The sequence below is a fragment of the Lemur catta genome, chromosome X, assembly GCF_020740605.2.
Source record: "Lemur catta isolate mLemCat1 chromosome X, mLemCat1.pri, whole genome shotgun sequence".
Taxonomy (NCBI): domain Eukaryota; kingdom Metazoa; phylum Chordata; class Mammalia; order Primates; family Lemuridae; genus Lemur; species Lemur catta.
In genome coordinates this window covers 46777642-46791636 of record NC_059155.1, presented here as the reverse complement: position 1 = coordinate 46791636, position 13995 = coordinate 46777642, and positions in this window count along the sequence as shown.

The window sequence follows — 13995 nt, the reverse complement described above, 5'->3', positions numbered from 1 at the left end:
AGAGAAGCTACCATCTTGAACATTGCTGGTCACCATGGCAAAGGAAAAGAGAGCCCTGTAGGGCCCCATAATGGCATTGACATACTCCAGCCTGGAAATGACGTATTTTACTTCTTATCTGTCCATTGGCCAGAACTTATCATATGGGCTCAACCAACTATGATGGGCTAGGAAGTACAATTTCATCATGTACCCACAAGTCACAGAGCTGGGAATATTTGGGAAACAGCACTAATGACTATCATAGCCCATTTGCCCACTGTGCTACAACATGTAGACATGACCTGCTTCTATCTGATAAAGTTCTAGAGAGGAAAGGGATTGCATAAGCAGGGTTGAGGAAGCCTGCCTGAGTTTTGTCCATCCCTGTATCCTTTTAGATGATACTGTTAAGGCAACTTGCCCCATTCTGAACTCATTTCCCAGCCAGAGTCCCTTTCCCCTTGGAAGTTCGCCATTCTGCTCTACCTATTTCTATTCATCTATATTTCACAGGCTCAAAGCACAACAGGGCATTTGACCATAGAGTCTGACTGGTATCTCACATGAGGTCTCACCTTGGCTTCTTTTCCTATGCATGATTGTTCAGATATCCAAGGAGCTTCTGCTACTTTGTCTGGAGTGGTGCATAACTTGACAGTGGTGGGACTGGATTTTGTGCAGAATGGTGAGGGGTAGAGAGACTGGCTGGGTGAGTCATCATTGTTATTTCCGTTGCATCCCCATCGATCTCGCAAAGCTATTAAAAGAGTTAGTAACTAAGACATAGCTCAACTCTAGTTCTAAAAGTCAAGTGATAACTGAAATTCACAATGCAAAGCCAATCCAGGAAATGGAGTGAAGGGAGGGCACTGGCTCTTGGCCCCACTGCTGGGAAGGAAGGTCTGAGCTGATAGCTCAGGAAACACGTCCTTGGCCTGTGAGCACAGGACTTGTGTCAGGCAGCTGGCCCCAGGGTGCTTCCTCAGACCCCTGAGTGTGGCTTGGTGAAAGGAGAGTGAATAGAGGGGGCTTGGGCATGGTTTATACAGGCAAGGCATTCACCAAACTGTGTCAGGCATGGGAATAGGGTGCAGAGGAGAGAGAAACAGACAGTGTCCCTGGTCTTACAGAATTTAGAGTCTAGTGAGGGAAGAGAATGTTAAATAATACAAGGCATGAGAAGTGTTCTGACAAGGATGAGTAAAGGGTAACAAGGGAATGGCACCTAAACTAGACTTTGGGTGTCAAGGTTGGCTTCCTAGAGGAATAGTACTTTACCTAAACAGAGCACTGAAGGATAAGCAGATGGTAGCCAGGTGAAGGCAGTTGGGAAGGAAGTAAGTTGCAGACAATTACAAGGTAGAGGGAAGTGGGAAGACCCGAGCCTAGAGAGGCAGGCAGGGACTGGATCATGAAGGACCATGTAAGCCATGTAAAGGGGATTAGACATTATCCTGAGGACAATGGGGAGCCATGAAATGGTTTGTCATTCAGATCAGACTTGCCTTTCAGAAACATCACTGTGGGAAGCAGTATGGAAGGTGGGTTGGGAAGTGGTGACACTGGAGACTGGGAGTCCAGGTGAGAGGTGATAGTGACCTGGTTAAGATAGTTGTGATGGAGATGGAAAGAAATGGATGGATCTGAGGCACATTTAGAAGGTAGAATAGACAGATGTGGATAGTGAAGGAAAGTCAGGATCCAGGAATGATGCCTGGGTTTCTGGCCTGGACAACTGGATAGCAATGATAGGAGTATAGTGTGGTAGTTAAGAGCAGTGGCTCTGAAGTCAGACTGGATTTTGAATCCCAGATCTGCCACTGATTAGCTGTATAACCTTGGACAATTTCCTTAACCTCTCTGTGCCTGTTTCCTTACCTAGAATGAGGGTATTAATACTACCTTCCTTATAATGATTAAGTGAAGTAATACATATAAAATGCTTTGAACTCTGTCTGGAGCATGGAAAGTGTTCAGGAAATGTTAGCTATTAATATTATAGGCAACAAGAAAGAGGAATAGGCTTCATAGGAATGATGATGAGTTCAGTTCTCAGCATGCCAAATTTAGGTTGTCTGTGGGACACTCAAATGGAAATTGGCTATGTGCATCTGAGGCTCAGGAGATATCTGTCTAGAAATATAAAATTGAGAGTCATCAGTTCATAGATAGTAATTGAAACCTTGGGAGGTTGCACAGGGAAAATTTGTAGAGTGGGAAGAAAAGAAAGCCTAGGAGCAAGCCCCGAGAATCTTCAACATTTGTGGACAGAGGTAAAAGAACCAAATGGGGAGGCTGAGCAGCAACCAGAGAGGCAGGAGAAAAATCAGGAGAGAGCACAGTATCACAGAAGTCAAGATGAGAGTGTTTCAAGATGGAGGCAGCGACCAATGGCGGTAGTGCTCTGGAGAGGTGGAGACAGCAGAAGAGCTGAGAAACAACAGTGGGATTTAGCTACAAGGAAATAGTAAGAATAGTTTCAGTGGAGTAGTAGAACTGGATGTCAGATTACATTGGGTTGAAGAGTGGGAATGAGGAAATGAAGATAGCAGAGACAGCTCTTTCAAGAAGTTTGCCCGTGAAAGGGAAGCGAGAACAGATGATTCAGGGTTGGGTTGGGGGAGAGAGGGCATGCTTCAATGCTGATGGGGAGGAGGCTGAACAGTACAGAGGGAGAGATGGGAAATACACGCGAGAAAGGGGATAATTGAAGTTTGAGGTCCCTAAGATGGTGGGGGGAGGGAGATGGAACAGACACAGGCGCAGTTGCAGGGGGCTGGCCTTCTCAGGTGGGAGGAGTCACGGGAGGGCGGTGGAAAGTATGGTTGAGGTGAGTGAACTTGCAGCTTTGGTTATGGGAAGTTACTGTCTGATGGCTTCTCTTTTTCTGTGAAATCAGGTGAAGGGGTTGTGGCAAGGCTTTAGAAGTTTATGAATGATAGAGTTGCTTAGAGAGCCACTGAAGAGAATGGATGAGAGAGCCTGGCAGGGACTCAAAGAAGGGTTACCAAGCTGTACTGAAGGCCCAGTGGATTCATAGCCGTTCCCATCTGCATGGTTGGGATATTTTTGCTAAGCAGTGCTTAGCAGTCCTGGTGTAGGAGCAGAAAGGGTAGACATTTGGATTGATTTAAGGCTTTGGGATTTGCAGAAAGAATGAAGGATGGACAATGGGGGAAGAGAGGTAAGGATATTGGCAAGTGAGTAGTTCAAAAGATTGACTCATAATTTCCCTGCTGTCTGATTCAGAAGCTCTTGTTGCTGTTGTTGCAAATAATTTCTCTCTATTCCCCACTCTACTTTATAGCTTCTGCTCACTCAAGGCCCTTGTACTGCCTCATGCCTCTGCCAATTGTGCATGTCTGTGTGTCTGTGAGTCTGCTTCTGCCCCCACTACTGACTGAGGATCCTCTCCATGTCTCACGTTCAAATTCCACAGGTCATTGTTTGACAGGTAGTTCAGGCCACCCCCTAGGCTGCTGGCCAACCTATGACTTTTCTGCCCTGAGTCAGGGACCTATGTCTGGTCCAGCCAGCCGCACCCGGTGTAAACATTCTTCAGAAAGTGTTGTGGATAAGACCAGCAAAACGGTTAAGAATTTGGGCTTTCATGCCTAGGCTGTCCCACTTACTGTGTGACCTTGGGAAATTTACTTCATGTCTCTGATCCCCAGTTTCTTCATTTCTAAAATGAGTTCAATAAGAGTACCTGCCTCATAAGGTCTTTGTGATAATGAAATAGTACATGAAAAGCACTTAGCATAGTTATTTCCCTGTAAACATTATTAATACTATTATGAGTATTTTACTGTGAAGATAGGCACTAAGGGCCTAATAGGATTTGGACAAGATGTTAGGGGAGACAGGATCCAAACTTCACTATCATTGAACTAACACAGTCTTCTTTCCTTCACATTAGCTCTTTACCATTTCTGGTCTTCTGACCTTTCCCCAGGGAATGTTTGGCACCCTGTGGGTTCTAAAGGCCCAAAGCCTTTGGACTACTGAGTCTGCCATGGGCTGGGGATCGAGTTGCCGGGTCTGCTTATTGTCAGCCGGGGAGGAATCCTGGCAGCCAGGCCTCTCCAGCTCAGTCCTTGGTTCCTATGAGTCACGCTCCTCTTATGCTAAGCCCAGCTCAGATTTGGAAAGGGGTTAGGGGAGTGGGGGTGGGTGAGGGGAGGAGAGGGAGAGGAAGGCAGTAACTTAGCCTCTTTTTTAGTTTCTTGGTTAGCTCCAGTTTTAGGAATCCTTCCTTAGAGACTTAGTGAGGGGATTCAAGGCCCTACTGTGACCAGACTGCAATGAAAGGGACCCTTCATCTAGTTGCTGAAGTTCAAGATGCCTGATGTGTGAGCAACACCTCCTCAGGCATCCTGATAGCCAGGACATCTCTCCATTTCTCTCTCCTATGCAGCTTGACCCAGATGGGTAAAGATTTTTCTTCCCAGAAAAGCATGTAAATTGCTGATGTAGGGGAAGGGAATGGATTCAGGAGGCTCATTGCTCAGAGATTGGGCTCCTGGAAATGGCCTGCTCACTGATGACTTGTGTCTGAGCTGGTATTTTCCTAAGAGTGGTGGTCAGGTCACTGGTGGCACATGAAATAATTTCAGGTGGTATATGGCTGAACATTTTTTAACTTGAATAGCTATGAATTTATTTTAATATGTTTTAGAAGAAAATATAATCAGCATATAAAAACTAGTAGTTTCAAGGGTGTTATTGCTTAGAACTATGCTAAAGTTTTAGAGAAGGAAGTTTATTTAAAGAAAAATATTAAGTAGACAGAAGTGTAGGTGGTAAGCATGTGGTAAAATCACAAAGGTAGTATATAGATGACTGAGTTTCAGGGAACACTGTTCTTAACCAAATGATGTTGCCTTTTCTGCTGCCTCTTCTGCTCCTCCTCCCAGACTCAGGGCTTCTGCATTGGGAATTGTCTAGTACACACATTAATCTGCATGGTCAACTGTCATCTGGAGAGGTCTAAGTCAAAAGCTTCATCTCCCTTTCTTGACTTCCTCATCTCTGTCGAGGGCTCCCATGCTTGCACTCACTCACTCTCTCCCTCCCAGCCTAGTGGTTGATGGTATCCCTGACTACTCTCTCTCCCCTTTTCACATTCAATTATTGACCAAGTGCTGTTAATCTGTTAATTCTTCCTTCAGAATATCTCTTGCACCGTGCCCCTTCCAACTGTCATCACCCATTTGAGTGGCACAGCCACAGTCTGCACTTCAACCTTCCAATTAATCTTCCTCAAGCACAACTTTCATCATGTCTTTCTTCTGGATTGGTTTTCTACAGAGTGTCAGATCATGGCCAAACTCCTGAATGAGCAAATTCTCAGTCCTTGGAATATGAATTCAGCATAAGATCTGCCCATATCTCCTATTTCCTTTCTAGGACCCTTCTGGGTCTTTACTATTCCTCAGATACACTCTGCTTCCTTCTATCTCTAGCTCTTTTTTATGTACCTTGACTAAAATAGCTTCCTCAGTCCTTTCCATTTGATTACTTGTTTTTCATATGTTGCTATTTGTGTTTGTGTTATGTCTCCCTAAGTAGAGTCGGCTTGCTGAGGTAAAGGAGTGTGCTTTCCATTTCTTTTGTAACCTCTTTGGTGCTTAGCAAAGTGCTAGGCACATGGTAGGTACAAATGGGTATGCTTTGGGCTGAAAGACACAGAAAACCCAACCTATAGTGGCCTAAACAAATAGAGGGTTATTTTTGCATAACAAAAAGTTTAGAGGCAGGTGGTTGCCATCCATAGCGAATTGGTTTTGCCTTCATACTTGTTGCCTCCTGGTCACAGATGGCTGCTTCATCTTCAGGTATCACATCTGCATTCCAGCAGGAAGGAGGAAGGAACAAAGGCCTTCTCCTTGGGGGGGGGCTTTGTTCCTTATTTGGGAAGGGGAAACTTTCCCAGGAGACTTTCTCTTACATCTGAATAGCCACAACTGTGTTACATGCTCACCCTTAGACCAGTGACTGGTTTAGACCAACTATAATTCAAGCCTAGTACTGGAGTTGGGTCTTCCCTCTCTGATATGAAAGAATCTTTGCCAGCTACCTGAACAAATTGGAGTTGTGTTAGCAAGCAAAAAGGTGCAGAGGATGGCTGTTAGGTAGGCAACCAGCAATGTCTACCAAAGGACTCAATAAAGACTGGTTTAAAGAAGAAGTAGGCTGGGTGTGGTAGCTCATGCCTGTAATCCCAGCAGTTTGGGAGGCTGAGGCAGGAGCATCACCTGAGCCCAGGAGCCCAGCTGAAGTGAAGAGCCTGTGCTGAGCATGGCACTGTCTCACTTACCTACTGCTAGGTTAGTAGCTTCTTCATGTGGCTCTACTTCAAGGACTGAGGAGGGGAGTGAATGGGTAGGCCTGTTTCTTGATGGAAGAGCTCACCCCTGCCTTTGGATCTTTGGTCTTCTCTTTTTTCCTTTCTTTTCTTTTTTTCTTTTTTCTCTCTTTCTTTCTTTCTTTCTTTCTTTTCTTTCTTTCTTTCTTTCTCTTTCTTTCTTTCTTTCTTTCTTTCTTTCTTTCTTTCTTTCTTTCTTTCTTTCTTTCTTTCTTTCTTTCTTTCTTTTTTCCTCCCTCCCTCCCTCCCTCCCTCCCTCCCTCTCTCTCTCTCTCTCTCTTTCTCTTTCTTTCTTTCTTTCTTTCTTTCTTTCTTTCTTTCTTTCTTTCTTTCTTTCTTTCTTTCTTTCTTTCTTTCTTTCTTTCTTTCTTTCTTTCTTTCTTTCTTTCTTTTCTTTCTTTCTTTTCTTTCCTTTCTTTTTGAGACAGAGTCTCACTCTGTTGCCCAGGCTACAGTGCCATGGCGTCAGCCTAGCTCACAGCAACCTCAAACTCCTGGGCCCAAGCTATCCTTCTGCCCCAGTCTCCTGAATAGCTGGGACTACAGGCACTTGCCACCTCACCTGGCTGTTTTCTATTTTTTGTAGAGATGGGGTTTCGCTACGTTGCTCAGGCTAATCTTCAACTCTTGGGCTCAAGTGATCCTCCCGCCTCAGCCTCCCAAAGTGCCAGGATTACAGGTGTGAGCCGCTGTGCCCAGCCTGGATATTTGGTTTTCATGTGTTTTCTCAAGTGGTTCTGAAATTGAATTTGCACCCAAATAAAAAATTCCAAGGAGGAACTTTCCAAAAGCAAGTTGTACAAAGTGCTATTTATTATAGCAACAAATAGAAACAATCCAAGTAGCCAATAATAGAGATTTGGCTAAGCAGACTATAAGTTTTAGTATATTAGGCTATAATACAGCCACCAAATGTGACTACTTCATGAACTCTGCTGGTACAAAAAATATATGTATGGAATAATGTTAAGTGGAAAAGGCAGAACAAAATAGTAGGTACATACTATTGCGTAAAATGTACATGTGTGCTTTGAAAAAGACCAGAAGGCAACTGGCCACTTTGAAATCTGAGAGGCATTAGGCAACTGAGATGTATTTATTGAAACTGAATGCCAACTCTGAGACATTTAGGAGTCATCAACTGGGGATCTTGGTGCAGCTGAAGCTTAGGAAGTGGGAGATGGGGCATCTGACACTGTTCTCTTCTTTCACCATGAAGATGGAAAGGTTAAAATAGAGCTTGAACTTGAACTTGAGTCTTTTTTTTATTTCAGCATATTATGGGGGTACAAAAGTTTAGGTTATGTATATTGCCCATGCCCCCCCGCCCTGAGTCAGAGCTTCAAGTGTGTTCATTCCTCAGATGGTGCGCATCGCACTCATTATGTAGGTATACACCCATCCCCTCCCCCACTCACATCTGCCCGACACCCAATTGGTGTTATTCCCAAATGTGCACTTCGGTGATGATCAGGAAAACCAGTTTGCTGGTGAGTACATGTGGTGCTTATTTTTCCATTCTTGGGATACTTCACTTAGTAGAATGGGTTCCAACTCTATCCAGGAGAACATAAGAGATTCTATATCACTGTTATTTCTTATAGCTGAGTAATACTCCATGGTATACATATACCACATTTTACTAATCCACTCGTGGATTGATGGGCACTTGGGTTGTTTCCACATCTTTGCGATTGTGAATTGTGCTGCTATAAACATTGGAGTGCAGATGTCTTTTTTATAGAATGTCTTTTTGAACTTGGGTCTTTTATCTAGCAGACTACATTTGGAGTGGAGAGAGAGAGACTTGGCCTCTGTGGGCCCACCTCACTCTGCCTCACTGCCAAGAAGACCCCTTTCTTCTATCTCACAGCTGACGAAGCATTCTGATGGAAGACTTCACTCCCATTCCAGAACAGTGTGCATTACTGTGTGGAGACCCAGTGTGAGTTCCTTCCTGAGGTTTCTTGGCACAGGCTGTGCTGCTCCCCCCCCACCCCCGTTCATCATCCAAGGTTTACACTGTAAATATCTGGACGGGGTGAAAAGAAAAGCCAGACCTCCGACTTGGGGCTAGTCCACTGGAGGCTGAGCCAAGGGTGTGTTGTTGATACAGAAGATAGTTCTCTCCCAAGAGTTTACTGAAGGGGATTATTTTTGCTGGTTCAGGTTTTCCAGCTTTATTCAAGAGATTGAAGACAGGAGGGAAGCAGGATGGGTGTGTATATGGGATAGCAGGGAAGGAGAGACTTGTTTTTCTCTTTTGCTGACCAGTTGCTACCCAACAATAGCTGCCATTTACTGAGCACTTACTCTGTGTTGTGTGCTTTACACATGGCATCTCATTTAACCCTCACAACAGCTTGGCCAAGTATTATTCCCCCCACCCCATTTTACAGTTGGGAAAACAGGGACAGAGAGAACTTACACAGAGTCAATTGCCCAGGGAGTGATAAAGTCAGGGGTCACTCAACAAAAATGTATTGGACCACCTACTCCATGACGAGTCTTGTGCTAGGTATTGGATGTGCAGCTGTGAACAAGATCAGGTCACTGCTTTCAACAACTTGCAGCCATGGGTGTGTGTGTGACAGACAAGTAAGCAGTCGGGACAAAGTGGTGCCTGCTCTGATGGGGAAGAAACTGATTCTATGGGAGTACGGAGAAGGGGCACCCATCACAGACAGAGCAGGAGGTAGGGAGTCAGCAAAGGCTTTCCAGACGAAGTGATATCCTGTCTGGATCTATTTTTTTAATTTATTTTATTTTTTTGAGACAGTCTTGCTTTGTTGCCTGGGCTAGAGTGAGTGCCGTGGCATCAGCCTAGCTCACAGCAACCTCAAACTCCTGGGCTCAAGCGATCCTCCTGCCTCAGCCTCCCGAGTAGCTGGGACTATAGGCGTGAGCTACCACTCCTGGTTAATTTTTTTGTTTCTACTTTTAGTTGGCTGGCTAATTTTTCTTTCTATTTTTAGTAGAGATGGGGGTCTTGCTCTTGCTCAGGCTGGCCTCGAACTCCTGACCTCAAACAATCCTCCTGCCTCGGCCTCCCAGAGTGCTAGGATTACAGGCGTGAGCCACCGTGCCCAGCCCTGTTTGGATCTAGAGGAAGAGGAGGAGTTATCCAGTGAAGGAGATGGTTGATCAAAAGTGATCTGGGCAGAGGGTATAGCATTGCAAAGGGCCAGAATCAAGAGAGAGCATAGTGCTTTGCGAAACTACTCTGAATGGTTGAGTATGGCTGGAGCAGGCTGAGAGATGAAACTGAGGAATTAGGGAGGGGTGCTCTTGTGAAGTGCCTCATGAACCATGGGGAGGAGTTTGGATTTCATTCTCAGTGTGATGAGGGGCCACAGGATGACTTTGAGTGGGGGAGTGATGTGATCCAATTGGCACTCTCCTAGGTTCAGTGTGGCCACTATATGGGGAACAGGTTATAGGGGACCAAGAGTGGAAGTGGCGATATCACAGTGGGGATTACGGAGATATTACAGTGGCTTAGTCCAGGATGGTAGAACTAAGGGAGACAGATTTGGGCTTCATGTTTCAGGTAGAGATGACAGCACTTCGTGATGGATTTGAGGTAGGGAGGGCGAGGAGTCAGGTTATGTCAACTGGACTCCAAAGACCTCAGCTTTCCCTCTCTTCCCAGGAGGCTGTACTTGAGGGCTTCCTGCAGTCAGCCTTGAGATCTGGAGTGTTGGAACCCACTGGAAAATAAATGTTTTTGTTTGCCATTGAGTCAATGGGACAGGAGAGAGAGATGGGAGAGTGTGATTGTTTATTTATATTAGTGAACACCTTATACATGTATACACATTATCATGTGTCCAGCACTTAAACAATGCTTTGCAAATAGTTACTTCTTTAACTCTTATAACAACTTCTTTTATTATGCCAATTTTCTAGATGTAGAAACTGAGCCACAGAGAGATAAGTAACTTGACCAAGGCCACACAGCTAGTAAGTGGCACAGCTGGGATCCAAGCTCAGGTAGTCTCACTACAGAATTCTATGCTACTTCTTCAGTGGAGTTACTTATTCATTCATTCATGCATGCATGCATACATTCAGTATGTAATTACTGAGGACATAATATGTGCTAGGCACAGGAGGTAGAATGATCTATAAAACCAGACCCCGTCTCTGCCCTCATGGAGTTCATAGTCCAATGAAGGAAGCAAATATTAACAAAGTAATTAGACAGGAAATGCATACACACTAGGAGAGCCTAGAATAGGGGATTTAACCTAGTTAGGGAGGTCGGTGAAAACTTTTCTGATGAAGTGATACTTGAGGTAAAATATGAAGGACGAGTAGAAGTTAATCAGACAAAGAAAGGAAAGAACAGTGTTAGAAACAGGAACTAGTATGTGCAAGAACGCTATGGTGGGACAGAGCATGGTGTGCTCGAGGGGCTGGAAGAATGCCAGAGTGGCAGAGGAGTAGGGGGCATGTGTGAGGCGACTGAAGCCCTTCCAGTTTTGCCCTTGAATGCTTTCAGGCAAGGGATGGGTAACATGTTCACATCAGCATTTTGAACCAATACCTCTGGTCATTTTGACTTCAGTACGAAGATTGGTTTGGAGGGGGCCAGGATGAAATCCAGGAGACCAGTTGGCAGAGGTGAGGGGGCACTGCCATAGGCCAGGGGAGAGATGATGGTAGCTTGGGTGCTAACTTTGGGGCTGTGGAAGGATTCAAGAGCTATTGATTTTCCTTCCTGAAAATTGATAGATTCTGGTGACAGATTGAGTGTGAGGATTAAAGAAACAAGAAGGCTATAGGATTCTGTCTTGCTCATCCAGGTAGATAGATGGTGGTTTCATTTTGGAGAACCCAGGAGATGACTAGGTTTCATGCAGAAAGATCATGCATTCAGTTTTGGACATGTTAATTTTGAGGTGCCATTGAAACATCTAAGAGTAGAGGCCAAGTAAGTAGCAGGCTGCTCAGATATATGGACCCAGAGTTTAGAGGAGAGGGCTGGGCTGATTCAGTGGTGTCTTGGAGCCAGCTCACATTGGCTCTTGAAAGCCTGTTGATTAAATATTCAGGAATTTTACAAGCTGGTTATCAAACCATTGGTCACTTCAAATTGGGTCATGATGAAAGTGTTTATACTGAGGAAGGAAGCTGGGAGTTCTCAGCCGTAGGTGTGAACGGGATCATTGTGGCAGGCTGTACAGCGTGCCAGGCCAAGGACAAAGCCTTGGTAAATGCCAAGAGGCAAAGGCAGAGAAAGATGAGTTCACAAGGGAGACTGACAAGGAGCTGTCACGTGGCTCCACTTTCACATCCATCTTGTTCTTTCCAACTCCATTACCACTGCCTAGGTTGAAGCCCATGTCATCTTACATCTGGACTATTCAAATAGTCTTTGCAACTTATCTCCATGTTTCTCAAAAGTTTCTTATAGCTTTTCTGCTAACTGGGTAAAGTAAAATAATCTGATTGGAGCAGAGAGCTTATGTAGAAGAGTATGTAGTTTAAGGTGTTCACTCCCTCCCATTCAACCACTTGCTAGCTATGTGACCTTGGACCAGTTTCCTGGTCTCTCTGAGCCTCAATTTCTTCATCTGCAAAATGGGACTAATACTATCTCCTGCTGCCAGGGTTGTGAGAATCCATGGAGATTGCACATGTGATAAAGGGTTCAGCACAGGGCCTGGCACACCATTGGCCTTTCTTTTCTGTCTGCATTGTCAGTGGAGAGGTTGCCAAGGATTTTCCCATATGGTTCTGTCTGCATTGTCAGTGGAGAGGTTGCCAAGGATTTTCCCATATGGTGGCTGGTCTCCACAGGGCCGTTCATTGGGGACTTGAGGACTTGGCAAACCTCCATTCTCGGCCTCAGACCCTCCACCAGGGCACTCCAGCTTCCCTCACTTCCCTTGTCTCCTGCTCCTGCCCCCACTTCCATTCTGGCAAAATCGAACAATGGCCCCTTCCTCTCAGCTCCCCGCCCCATGCTCAGCCTTCCCACATGCCAGGAGCATGAAGAATTCCTGTCCCTTGCTAGCCCACCAGGCCTCTCCCCCTTCTCACTCCCACTGATCCTTGACTCTTGGCTCCTCCAAGAAACTTTCTTGGGTGGTGGGCCTTCCTTCCTAACCTCATCCCAGGGATGCATTTACCCTTGACTCCCAAAAATGAACTGAAAGGACTAGGATGAACTGCATTGAGTGTTAAGGGATGTAATTCAACAAGACCCCAACATTTCTCATGTGCCATACAGCAGATTGCACTGAGGCTGGGAGGCATGGATGGTTGTTGGCAGCGGAGCTGTTTTCCAAATCACTCCCCGATGCTTTGAATAAGGAAAGAAAGGAAGTTAGGAAACGAATTCTTATTGAATGCCTACTGGGTGCCTAGCCTCATGCTAGGAGCCATCATAAGTTGTGTCATTCATTGTCACAACAACCTTATGAGGTGGTAATGTTATTCAAGTTGTCTGTAGCATCCTTGCTACCCTATGAGCTCTGTGGGGCTATGGGACATACCATCTTTGATTTTGCATCTGATAGAACACAAGGTCCATGCTCAATAAATACCTGTTGAATTGCTGACACCATTGTGTTGAGGCAGCTTGGCCTAGGCAAACAAACTTAGGATTTGGGGTCTTCACTACCTGGGTGGCTTTGGGCAAGCTGTTTCATTTTTCTGAGCTTCGGTTTCCTCGTGTGTAAAATGGGAATAATGACACCTACATCTAGGGCATTGTGAGCATGTACAGATGCTTTGGTAAACTCCAAAATACTGTCCAGATTGGTGGTGGGGGTTATCACGTGTACTCTGAGCTAGGTTTTTAGTTGTCCAACTGTTGTCTAGGTCTGTGGTTCCCAAATGCAAACTGGTGCTCATCTTTTACAAAGTTTTCACTCTTCTGAGTTAAAAAATGAGAAAAGTGATGTGTAGTTTTTTTATCCAGCCAAGTTTGTTCAGTTTTTAAAAATTCTAAAATTGTCATTCGAACTTTTGGATGTTAAAACATCCCTTTTTTAAAGGAAATATTGGTTTTAGTAGATGGCAGTTTTCTTGACCAAATAAAATGTTGACACCACTATGCCAGAGCCCCCAGTGACAGAGACTCAGTACAGAGTGCTGAGAGAGGAGCCTGGGCTGAAGCTTGGGTGAGAAGGGCTTTGGGGTGGGCTTCCTGGAAGAGAGGAGGTCTGAAAAGAGTTAGGAAGGATGAGTAGTTGTACATTAGGCAACAAAGGGTGGGAAAGACATAGACTAGAGGGCTAGGCCAGGATGAGTCCAGACAAACTCTAGGAACCTGTGCAGTCTGGGCATCACCCAGCAGGTTAACACCTCTGAGTTTCCCTGCGGAGTGTTGGGCGGGGGAGAGTGAATTGCTTTGTCCCAGACCCACCTGGCTCACAGATAGGGATGGAAAACACCAGGCCACTGCACTAGACAGTCACTGAGCTCCCCTACTCCAGCCCAAAGGTGGCTGTTCCTTGCAGTCCACCCAGGCAATTGCTGCCACACTCTGCATCAAATCCCCCAGCTCACCTTCTGACTTTGCCTACACTCCACTTCCTCCCCTACCCCGGCAGCTGCAGTAAAGCAGGAATCACTCAGCTCTGTGTGTGGGAAAGCAGGGAGCCTACAGCCTGAACACACAGGCTCATTGGAAA